The sequence below is a fragment of the Chrysemys picta genome, chromosome 11 (genome assembly GCF_011386835.1).
Source record: "Chrysemys picta bellii isolate R12L10 chromosome 11, ASM1138683v2, whole genome shotgun sequence".
Classification (NCBI taxonomy): Eukaryota; Metazoa; Chordata; order Testudines; family Emydidae; genus Chrysemys; species Chrysemys picta.
In genome coordinates, this window is record NC_088801.1 from 10783873 (window position 1) to 10796532 (window position 12660).

The 12660-nt window shown below is 42.3% G+C and overlaps 1 protein-coding gene across 7 annotated transcripts in view; it reads right to left on the reverse strand.

Moving 5' to 3' along the window:
* SEMA5B (semaphorin 5B) overlaps window positions 1-12660 on the reverse strand; it is a 345985-nt gene that overhangs the window by 221329 nt on the left and 111996 nt on the right. For all 7 annotated transcript variants that reach the window (XM_005279803.4, XM_005279806.4, XM_065561488.1 and 4 more), the window contains one exon: window positions 9326-9387. The gene's annotated coding sequence lies outside the window, so the exon portion shown is untranslated. The remainder of the gene's footprint in view (window positions 1-9325; window positions 9388-12660) is intronic.

Consider the following 12660-nt stretch of genomic DNA (forward strand, 5'->3'; position numbering starts at 1 on the left):
TTGTAATTGTGTAAAGTGTGGACCATTAATGATGGTTTGGAATCTTGATGACTCCCATTGTCTGCAGATGGCTGTATTTACCTGTGAGTCTTCCTGTATATGTGTGTGCTGGCAAGTGAGTAATGAAGTCTTGCAGTGACATGTGATCATGTCACCTGAACTGGAATCCATCTTTAACCTGGTGCTTTTCCAGTGAGGGGGGGTGGAAACCCAGAGAGACAAAGAGTTCCCGCCTTATGCAAAAGATATATAAAGGGGGGGAAGAGAACAGAGAGGGAGAGAAGCCATCATGAAGAATCCCCTAGCTACCACCTGAGCTGCAACAAGAGCTGTACCAGGGGAAAGAATTGTGCCCAGGCCTGGAAGGTATCCAGTCTGAGAAAAACTTACTGAAACATCTCTGAGGGTGAGGAAATTATCTGTATTCAGTTTGATTAGGCATAGATTTGCGCATTTTATTTTATTTTGCTTGGTGACTTACTTTGTTCTGTCTGTTACTACTTTGAACCACTTAAATCCTACTGTCTGTATTTAATAAAATCACTTTTTATTTAGTAATTTACTCAGAGTATGTATTAATACCTGGGGGAGCAAACAACTGTGCATATCTCTCTATCAGTGTTATAGAGGGCGAACAATTTATGAGTTTGCCCTGCATAAGCTTTATACAGGGTAAAACAGATTTATTTGGGTTTAGACCCCATTGGGAGTTGGGCATCTGAGTGCTAAAGACAGGCGCACTACTGTGAGCTGTTTTCGGGTAAACTTGTAGCTTTGGGACAAGTGATTCAGACCCTGGGTCTGTGTCTGGAGCCAGACGGGAGTGTCTGGCTCAGCAAGACAGGGTGCTGGAGTCCTGAGCTGGCAGGGAAAACAGGAGCAGGGGTAGTCTTTGCACATCGGGTGGCAGCTCCCAAGGGGGTTTCTGTGATCCAACCCGTCACAGACTCCAATTGCACACTTTCCTACTGAACACTGTAGCCTACAAGTAGGACCAGGAAACCTCTTAGAAATGTCACAGATTCCAAGTTCAGAAGGGACCACTGTGATCATCAACCCTTCCCTCTTGTAGAACACAAGTGTAACAGGGTGTTCTGGCCCTTTAAACTAAGCAGGGAAGGGAGGGGGGAGAAACCCCATCTCAGGGATGTTGGTGTGAGCACAGCCCCAGGAACCGATTGAACTGGGAAGAGAAGAGGAGGACTTATCAGTGGAAAGGGGAAAATTCCAGGACTTTGTTACAGGATCAAAGTCTCATAGCACAGGAGGGGCCAGGGCTCCCCTCTCTCCTAGCCAATCGTGAGGAGCTCTTAGAAGGAGGAGAATATATACACACACCTCTACCCCCGATATAATGCTGTCCTCGGGAACCAAAAAAAATTACCGCATTATAGGTGAAACCGCGTTATATCGAACTTGCTTTGATCTGCCGGAGCGCACAGCCCCGCCCCCCGGAGCGCTGCTTTACCGCGTTATATCCGAATTCGTGTTATATCGGGTTGCATTATATCGGGATAGAGGTGAACCTCTTCCATACCCAGAACAGGGTGCACCCCAAAAGAGGAAGGAAGGCAGAGCCAGAGAGCCATGCTTTTGCTGGGCAGAATAAAGGCTCCACAGATGACAGGAGCATTGGAGATGGGTATGAACTATGGGATTGCTAGGATGGACATTATGTTTGGGACACTGAGTCCTATTTTGAATTACTTTGGGCTACTGACCCAGTTTCAGGGGAAACCTGATGAACTGTACCAGGGGTAGGCAACCTATGGCACGTGTGCCAAAGGCAGCACGCAAGCTGATTTTCAGTGGCACTCACACTGCCTGGGCCCTGCATTTTAATTTAATTTTAAATGAAGCTTCTTAAATATTTTAAAAACCTTATTTACTTTACATACAATAATAGTTTAGTTATATATTATAGATTTATAGAAAGAGACCTTCTAAAAACATTAAAATGTATGACTGGCACACGAAACCTTAAATCAGAGTGAATAAATGAAGACTTGGCACAGCACTTCTGAAAGGTTGCCGACCCCTGGACTATACTGTACTCCGTAAGGGGCCCCAAAGAGAGGGGACAGACGGAGGGAGCTGCAGAAACACCTCTGGCCACAAGAGGGAGTCCCTGCTACAACAGGCAATAACAGTTCCCCAAAATAATTCCTAGAGCAGATCTTTTAGAAAAACATCCCATTTTGATTTAACAATTGTCAGCGATGGAGAATCTATCACAACTCCTGATGAATTGTTCTAATGGTTAATTACTCTCACCATTAAAAATGTAAACCTTATTTCCTGTCTGAATTTGTCTAGCTTCAACTTTTAGCCATTGATTCTGTGATAGCTTACAATTTTAACACAATTTTCCAAAACAACACTTTTGCCTCTCCTGCTCCAGCTACTGGAAAAGAATAAGGCACTGTCCTGTTTTTTGGAAGAGGAGTATTATTTGCAAGTTGTTGTGGTTCGAGAGGGAGACTCAGAGGCAGAGGAGACCCTCAAAGAGGGGTTTGTATTGTTTATTCCTAAATCCAGAGCTAGCCAAAATTTAGGGGTTTCTCCTTCAAAATAACTCCCCTGGTAAAAAGCTTATTCATTTCCTTAAAATAAAAAATTGACTTATGTAGTAAACATCATTCTTAGAAAGAAACAGAGCATTAACAATAATATTGTGCCACTGCTAAAATATCCTGGGCTTATACCATGAGAGCTCTTCTTATTGGAAATACTGTTTCAATAAAGGCCCTGTTGTTTTGAATTACATCTGGAATAGGAACATTAAATAAAGCCCCTAATATTACTGAAAATTCATGCAAACTCTTCTTCCAGGTGATTACGGTGTTTTTTTGGAGGCGGCTTCAAAACTTCTTTGGACACAGGTTCACGTTTGCACCAACTTCTTGTGTCACATGCACTGATTTGGGCACTGACACACGTGCCACATTTAGCAATCGTTAGAACACCTCTGCAGCTCTCTGTGTCGGCTGGTAAACTGCAGCAAACTAGTGAAGTCATCTATTACGTCTCAAAGCCCACCATTAATATTTTACTTAGCATTCCCATTGACCTCAGTAGGAATTCTGCCTGTGGACTGATAGCAAACAGAGCCCTTGATGAAAAGAACAGGAGTTCTTGTGGCACCTTAGAGACTAACAAATTTATTTTAGCATAAGCTTTTGTGGGCTACAGCCCACTTCTTCCGATGCATGTAGTGGAGTCTGACAGGGAGGAGATGGAAACAAGTCAGCCCAAGTCAATGCAGTTTCCTAGGTTGCCCCCAAGTCATCATGGTGATAGTTGTTCTTTTGAACTTAAGCTGGAGGAGAGACAAAGAACGGGTGGAACTGGGTCAAGAGAAATGGAAAGGGAAGAGCAATGGCTTCAGAATATCCCCCACTGTAGGCCACAGCTCCTTCACAGACAGCTGAGGTTCATGGGTATGTGGAGGAGTTGGGGGTGGGAGATTACACAGACAGTCTGTGTGGGAATCAAATCCCTCTCTATTAAATTAATTCTATCCTCCTCAGTGGTGGGGTAAGACTCAGGCACAGGTGGTGGAGAAGACTAAAAAGCAATATAGCTCATGGAGGAGAGGGGAAGACCAGGCAGCAATGTTCAGGAGACAGGTCCACAGAACTTGGCGACACCACCTGACTGTCGCCAGACCAGTCCTCCTCCCCAACTACTTTAGCGCTAAGAGTTTTTAGGAGACATTTCCCCTCCTGTGGAAGCAGCAGGAGGTGACAATCAGGTCCTATCGTCTCTCCTCAACATCTTCTCTGCTCAGAATTTGCCATTACTTGCACTAACACCTGTTTTTGAGAGAGCTGATTAGCCCTAGGGTCTTCTCTTGTAAATTTCACCAACAAGCCACTCATGGCTCTCTAAGTAACCTTTTAAGAAGCATCTTTTTAAAGGGTATAGTCCCTGTTTTTCCCTAGGCCATGTGCAAGCTGCACTGAACACCTGGAGCAAAGTGAGACAGAAAGGCAATATATTTACATATATAAAAAAAATCAGGGCAGGAGACCAATGCCCTCCGGAGCAGGTGTAAGGGACAGATCTGGGGATAAATCCATGACTGTGCTGTACCACTGCTGCAACACAGGGGAAAAAAGGAAAAAAATTTAAAGGGTGATTAAATGCTTTGAGAAAAAGCAATATATTTTTATGTACTTGTAAAATCCATTGGCAGTGAATTTTCTGGTTAATTGGTTTCATCTTATTAAACTAAAAACGTATTTGTAAAAGCCAGGCCTTTTTGAGCACAAGTTGGATTCCTGCACCAAAAGCCAATACAGCATTTTGCAGACAGAAAGCTAAGCACTGCAAGCCAGGTTCCATTAGTCTGAAAGCACAGCATTTGCCACACAGAAGAGAAATGGAATGGAAAGGAAAGCTTGATTTTTGTGAAAAACACACCGTGAAAATAAGCTTGTTAATCCATTTCCCCCAAAATTGCAGGCCCTTCTCTCAAGCAAACTCTGCTCAGAAAACTTGATAAACATTTCAGTGCAATAATTTGATGATTTATAGATCAATCTTTTGGTATCTTTCCCTGCACATGTCACGTTCAATTTCTTCCCCTCATTAGGCTACTCTCTCTTTCATTAAATAGTTCCTCTGTCTAACTTGCCAAGGAACTGCCAATGGGCCCCTCATCTTACAGAAGAATAGGCCCAGTTTTACCAATGGGAAAGGGCCTCTAATGTACCATGGACAGAGTACAATGAAGCATGGAAATTTGCCTGTGTTAATGATGCTATTCCACATTGATCGGTGAAAACAAAATCTTTAATAGCTAAATGACATCCAGTGTTTCTATAGCCTGTTGAATCTGAAAACAGGGGAAGCAAAAATCGGTGTCCCTTGAGAGGTGGAATCAAAGAAGCTGCAATGTCCATTTTTTCCAGGTCTGGCTGGAAACACTGGCAAAAAAAAGAGAAAACCCACACTTTAAGCATGTTAGCAGTTTAAAATCAATGGACATTAAGGTTTTGGATTAATAAACAGATGAGTGTGTCGTCACAGTTCAGGGCAACGGCACCTGAATTTCCCCTCTGTGGTCCAACAAGGTCACCCACTCGCAGACTTCCAGCTTCCCAATTGTTTCCTCTCTTGGATGGAGACCCACATCTCACTCCCTTCTGACGAGAATATGGCTAGGCTGCACAGCTCCCTGATTGCACTGTGTATTTCCCAACAAAGGCAGTCTGCCTAAACAGACCTGCTTGCTTTCTCTTTAGAGACTGACAGAGTGATTGCCACAGATATAAAAGTTACCACACAGTTCTAAGCAAGCCTACTTTATTCTTAAGGTAAAAAGCGTTACAGAGAAAACAATAAAAGAACCTACATGCATCCTAATAAGCTTGTCAGAGTTCACCCTATCATGGATTCTGGCAGGCCCAGTCCTTCCAAGCCTATCCTAAGGATTACTTGTGGCACCTTAGAGACTAACAAATTTATTTGAGCATAAGCTTTCATGGGCTAAAACCCACTTCATCAGATACATGCAGTGGAAAATACCAATTAAGTGGGTTTTAGCCCACGAAAGCTTATGCTCAAATAAATTTGTTAGTCTCTAAGATGCCACAAGTACTCCTCGTTCTTTTTGCTGACACAAACTAACATGGCTACCACTTTGAAACCTATCCTAAGGATTGGGGCCCTCTGCAGACCGGGGTTGTGTCCGTGTGCTGGATCAGGAAGAAGGCCCTGAGTCCACCAAACCCAGGTTATTTATCCAAAAGTCTTTTCTTTGCCTCTTGTTCTCTGGAGAATTCAGTTCAAACAGCTATGTGCATTTGTCCCCAGGGGGGATGGCTACAATGGCTGATAACCAGGAAGTTCATTACCTTCTCTAGTAGGGTGGGGGAATATGCTATATACAATGCCACCACACACACAACTGAATTTTTCATACAATGTACCCCAAAAGATATTAACCCTAATTCAGAAAATGTATCTTAAATCAATAAAGTGTATCTTCATTCCATAAGGTTTCTTCAGGATACTGTCAGTTTGTCACATATGTACTTACGTTTGCATATGCTATACACATATACACGATTCATTACACAGCACAGTCGAAAGCATTAGTGCAAAATATCTTTCACCGGTAGAAATAAAATCTGTGATGCTTATTTTTAAGGAAAATGGAGCAAATCATTGTAAAAAAAAAAAAAAAAAAAAAAAAATTCACCAACATCCTTTGACACTTTTAGTTACTAATCCCATTAAGAACCCATCCCAAGACTTCCCAGTTCAGCAGAGCACCTAGCACATATTTAAGTGTTTGACTGAATCCCAGCCTGAGCACAACCTAGGAAGTGTTGAGCACCCTCAACACATATTGGATGCTCTGCATCTCTCAGGAGCAGGCTCTCTGGGTTGCTCAATACAGGCGATCTTTGAATGAAATTAATGGAGAATTGTAGTCAATGGGCCAAATTCAGCTCTCAGGTGTGCCTGGGTAAATCTGGTATAACACCACTGACTTTGATGGAGTTAATCTGGTGTAAAGGTGGAGAAGCTATGAGCAGAAGTGGATGCAATATGTTTGGGACTACTTAGGACAATCACTGAAGATGGGAGGTCACAAATGAAGTTTCTTCTACAGGTTTCACAATTTAGGAAGACTGAGAGCTATGGGTAATCAATTCTTTTTTGTCAAGGTCCAAATTTTTTGGTCAAGGTATAGTCAAGGTCCAGACTCCAGAGAAAATAATACAAACATAATAATAATGATGATGATAATAAGTAAATAAAAAGATTTTGTAGTCCATTGAAAAGCGCCGGGTGGTCTCGATTTGGCCAGCGGTTTGCCTGTTGACTACCCCTGGTTTACACTGTAGTTTATGCTAATCAAGGTATTTGATTGATATTTCTGTTATAGAAACCCTTATTTTCAGGATATTACAATTTGTCAACAATTCATTGGATTGTTTAAGACTTCATAGCAGTCCAGATTTTCATAATACAATAGGCTTATCTAAACTACTGCTAAAGTCGATGTAACTTACGCCTGTGTGAAAAAACCACCTCCCCGCCCGCCAGACGTAAGTTACTTTGACTTAAAGCCATGTCTACACTGCACTATGTCAGCAGGAGACACTCTCCTGCTGCCATGGCTTCTGCCTCTTGTTGAGGTGGAGTAATTATGTTGACGGGAGAGCGCTCTCCCATCTACATAGCGCTTCTTCACCAGCTGCGCTACATCGCTGCAGCGGTGCCAACGTAGCCACAGTAGTGAAGACAAGCCCAACAATAAAGGGTCATCAACGGAGGTCAATAATAAGCATTTTAGGACTCTTTAAATACTAGTTTACTCAATAAACCAGACTAGCACTAAAGGGAAGTGTTAGAGTCCAGGAAACGAATACCTCACACAGCATGTTAATAATTCCCTAATATGTTGTATTCTTAGCCTTTCTTTGCTGATCTGAAATATCTGACTCAATATAAAAAGCTCCTTAAATATGTGTTTACATAGTTGGCTCAGTAATCTACTTGTAGAAAGTGGGCTTTTGTGGGGGACGGACATTTTGGTTTTCTTTGAACACTGCTTGAGTTACACTAAATAAATGCAACGAGGAGTCTGGTGGCTCATTGTTTTTGTGGATACAGACTAACACAGCTACCCCTCTGATACTAAATACATTAATCCTTAAATTTATTGGATAAATTTTGTTTTTGTCCTCCTCATTTTGGGTCCCACATATGGCCTGTGGCAATTTAAGAGTATAACTGTCACGAGGAATATCTCTGTAAGTAACCAAATAACTGTGGACAATTCTGCAACAGGTCCCATACTTCATTACTCATTCAAGCAAACTCTGATTGCAGTCAAATACCGAAAGCAAGGACTACAGGATCTGATCAAGTAGTTATTAGTCCATTCCAGATCTGGGCTCCAATCTTTCTCCTAATGAAAGCAGTTGAGGATCTATGCAAGGAAAGGCTAAAGGATTTGGCCTGTAATTTTGCAAAATCCATGATCTACTTTTTGCTGTAAGTGGCTGATCAGATTTTCATTGTGACCACTAGAGAGTGGGTGACAGCATGCATAACACAGAGGAACCTATAAAGTTAATCACTCTTATGCAACATCATTTTTCACATAGTATTCTCTTATTGTCTTTCCTCAAGCTCTTTCATATTTGATCTCCTTGTGAAAAACAGCCTTGCCTACTGATATAAAAAAAAAAAAATCACAATTTTCAATGCCAGGGATTGAGTTATCCGATAAGACCTGCCCAAAGCCATCAACAATGACAAATAATGACTGGAAATGGTCTTGTCTTCATTATAAGTGGTTTGGGTGCTGAGTTTTCCACTGAATTAAATGGAAATTGAATAGACCAGCAAATGAGCTGAGTGGAAGGCGTAACATAACGCTTAGGAAAGAGTTACTGAAATTCACAGTTAACTATTTAATTCAACCATAAAAATTAGAAATGGGACCAACCAATAAATAACAGCACGATATTTCCTTTTTTAAACTCTCTCCAGCCCAGGGCTAATAAATCTAACCAGGTTTATGCCTCAAACAGTTTTGCTGACATACAAGAGGAAGAAAGTTTGTGGAAGGAGAAGGCAACTTCCCATTATGGAAGGTATTTTTGGATGTAATGAAAATTTTAGGCTAAATGCCAGAAACTTTATTCCCCAAAGTATAAATGGTGAAAGGCTGAAAATATTTTATTTTTAGGTGCGAAAAGCCTTTACGGGGCTCCGATTCTGACACAAAGTGACAAAAGGCCGACAAAACACAGTCAGGGCTGGAATGAATTCGAAGTCAAATTCATTCCTAGTGTAGCATCACTTAAAGTAGGTCTCCTCAACATGTCACTCTAGGGTTTAGAGACAATATGGTCTCCTTGGTTCAAAGTGGAATTCCTAGTGATATCGATGGGACCTCCACAAACAGGCAGAAGGCAGCCAACACCCTTTGCTTGTTCTGTGCCTGGGTATTGCATGCCAAATTTTGGTAATGTATCACTGCCTTTTATTTGCTGCTCATAGATATTAGTGCTGTTTTTATTTTTATGGTTCTGTGCCCTTTCCTGCAATAATGATGGATTCACTTGGCATTCCACACCCAAGCTAAACAAGCCATTTTGGGAATTCTTAAACAAGAGAACAATAAGCTATGAAAGCAAAATGTCTCAACTTGCACCTTCCAATTTGGAACTATATGATCTTACAGTCATTTCCTTCCAAGCTTTCTGTAGAAAGAAATTCAGAAACAGAAGGCAGGTTCTAGCAAAGAATAGGGGAGGACGTTACCATGGCTGTAAATAGAGTCTTAAATACTTACTGCCTCTGCATCACTGGTGTGTCACATTCAAAGTCACACTCAGGGAAATATCCTGTAATAACCTGAGGAAACACCAAAGAAAATGGTAAGTGGGGAGAGGACACACTGGACCAGGTCTCAGCAGAATACAGCAAAGACTTTAAAAAAAAAAAAAAGCATTACTATTATTTAAAAATAATTATTTTTAAATCACCCTGATATTTTGAATTAAGAGTTAAATACAGAATAGGACAAAGACTACAAAAACGTTTCGGTCAATGTTCATTTCAATGTGGCTTCGTAATTTGCTTTGCTTGTGCACACTCCAGTTTTGTATTTGCTTTCTGCATTTATCCTAACCGCAGTTTTAGAAATTTTGCAGAAACAATAACATAGCATTTGTTTGAAAATTGGATATGTGTATGGCCCCCATTACCGGAGTATCTGTGCACCTCCCAATCTTTAATGCACTCATTCTCCCAGACTCCCTATGAGGAACGGCAGGGATATTATCACCATTTTACAGATGGGGAACAGAGACACAGAGAGGCTAAGTGACTTCCCCATGGTCACAAGGGAGGTCCATGGTTGAATCCAGATCTGTGAGGTCACTAACCACTGGACCATCCTCTCTCTTGTTGTGAGAAGCAAAATTTGTAAACAAGTACATTTGCTCCATACATCTAATTCTTGAGAATTATCTTCACCCATTCAAGAAGCAGAAACATACGACATGTCCAATCCAAACTAACCTACCCGGCTCGCATTTAGAATTCCATGAAAGTCTCACAATGGGTTTGCAGAACTGGAGAAACTCTTTAGCTGCTTGATGACAGTGAAGAGGCAAGAGTAATCTATTAATAGTATGAAACTGGATTGCGGTAGTGTCAGAAAGCTTCAACCCATTTGGACCCCCTTGTGTGAGGTGCTATACAAACATAATAAATGACAGTCTCGGCCCCGAAGAGCTTACAGTCTAAATGACAGTCTTGGAGGTTGGAGACTTAAGTAAGTAGACAGGCAGGACCACTACAATAAGGAAAAGTATAAGTTCTTTTACCAAGACTGGTTGTGAGTGCAATTTTTAGCCAATCAGTTACTCACTTTGGGACAGATTCTGATATCCTTACCCACATCGAATAGCGTCTTACTCCATGAGAAGTCTCACTTAAGTCAATGGGAGCACCCATCTCTCTCTAGATATCTACCTGCCCGCCCCCTATCGCTGTACTATCTAAGTACCTCACAATCTTTAATGTATTTATCCTCACAACACCCTGTTTGGTAGGAACACCTATTATGCCCATTTTACAGATGGGGAACTGAGGCCCTGAGAGGCTAAGTGACTTGCCCAAGGTCACATAGGAAGCTGTGCCCTAAGCACTGGGCTGTGGACCTCCCAAAGAGAATGTTTCACTTGTCATGAGCAAAGGGTATCAGAACCTGGCCCTCTGAATTTCTTGCTCATCTCTGATATCTGATTATCCTCCCAGTAGAAAAGACTCTAAAGCAGAGGTAGTCAATAGGTGAACCGTGGGCCAAATCTCGACAGCCAGATGCTTTTGAACGGACTCCAAAATATTTTTATTTACTTATTATCATTATTGTTATTTTTTTTATTATTTTCTCTGGAGTCTGGACCTTGATTATACCTTGCCCAAAGAAAGATGGACCTTGACAAAAAATAATGGACTACCCCTGGCTCTAAAGTGTGTAGCTCTTGCAGATCTTACAGCAAAAAAATAATAGTTCTAATAATTGCAGCAGCATCCAATCTGGGAAAAACAAGGAAGCTGCAACAACAGAAGAGCATTCACACTGTTGGCAGAGAGGACCGAGACAATTGTTTTCCCACAAGAAACTTCATTTATCATGTCTCCACAATGCAGAAGCGGCTCTCAGGCCCTTTTTTGTAACATTTTAAACCTGTCACACACACATGGTCACACACCCACCATCAGCTTTCAATTTCCTTCCCTTCCCTAATTGTGCTTGTGGGAAAAACTAGAGGCGGGGTTTTTGGAGAGGAAATCTCCACAGGGTTCTCCCCAGCTGTTCTACCTGGGGCTGGACTCAAACGCTGCAGAGCCCCAGAGCTTTCCCCACAGGCTCTTTGGCAACATGGGCATTATTGAAGTTGCACTAGCAATGACGCGCCTGAGGATTCTCCTCAAAAAGGGAAGGACGAGTAACTAACATTCCGCTCAGATGATACAACCGCTGCATACAGCCAGTGGGGGAGGACCATGTGCATTCTCATCCCTGCAGATAGCCCACCCAATCTCTTTCCAGCCTCACCCCCACTCCATCCTTGGACGCCTCTGCTTTAGGGCAATGTTACACAGCCACCCTTGACAGTTCATTAGACCAGAATATATACAAGGCAACTCGAGCCTTTTAACTCAAGATGGGGGTGGGGTGGGGTGGGGTGGGGTGGGGTGGAGAGAGAGAGAGAGAGAGAGAGAGAGAGAGAGAGAGAGAGAAGAGGAAGGGGCTGTCTAAAAGGCATGTTGTAGCTCAGCCACCAGCTACTGGGTTCAAAGCCGGGATTGCCAAGGGGATTTTCATGGCCGCGTGATGCAGGAGGTCAGACTCAGACAAACTGAGCAGTTCCTCTGCCCTAAGATGTATGAGTCTATAAACTAACTGACGCGTGTGTTTGGAAGCAGTGATGTGTTTACCTAACACTACTTAAGAAGTCAGATTTTGAATTCCCTCCCAAGTTAAAGGATGAAGCTGTTCTCCTCTCTCAGTTAAAAAATAAACATGATTTATGGGTGGGATTTTCTAAGTCTGTCAGGTTATTTGGATGCTCTATTCCCACTAATTTTAAAGAAAACTGGGGTTCAAGTCCCATGTGAAGCTATGAAAAATCTCAGCCTCCATGTTTTGCACAACCAAAGACAAGAAATTCTAAGCGAAGTATGACAGTGAGTGTCAAGAAGGGACTGTCAGAAACATTAATAAGTAGAACTTCATGGAAAATAAGGACCAAACCTCACCCTGAACACGATTTCATGCTGGTTGCCATCTTGGCCAACACACCAGAGCTTGAACTGAGGACCTCCAGAATTAAAAGCACAAACTGCTATATCTTGAGCTAAAGAACCAAGCCACTCCTCCTGGGGCTAGAACAGAGTCATATTTTTGGCCAATCAGGCACAGAGAAGGACCTGTAATGCACACTCCCCCGTGGGTTACACAGGCAGCTCCCACTGGCTTTAATGACAGTCAGATGCTACCAAGGGCAGAATATTACACTGAAGAGCACCACCTTCAAGAAGCAACAGCGGTGGTGTAGAGAACTGGGAGTCCGCGGACATGGGCCACACTCCCAATTCTGCTACAAACTTGCT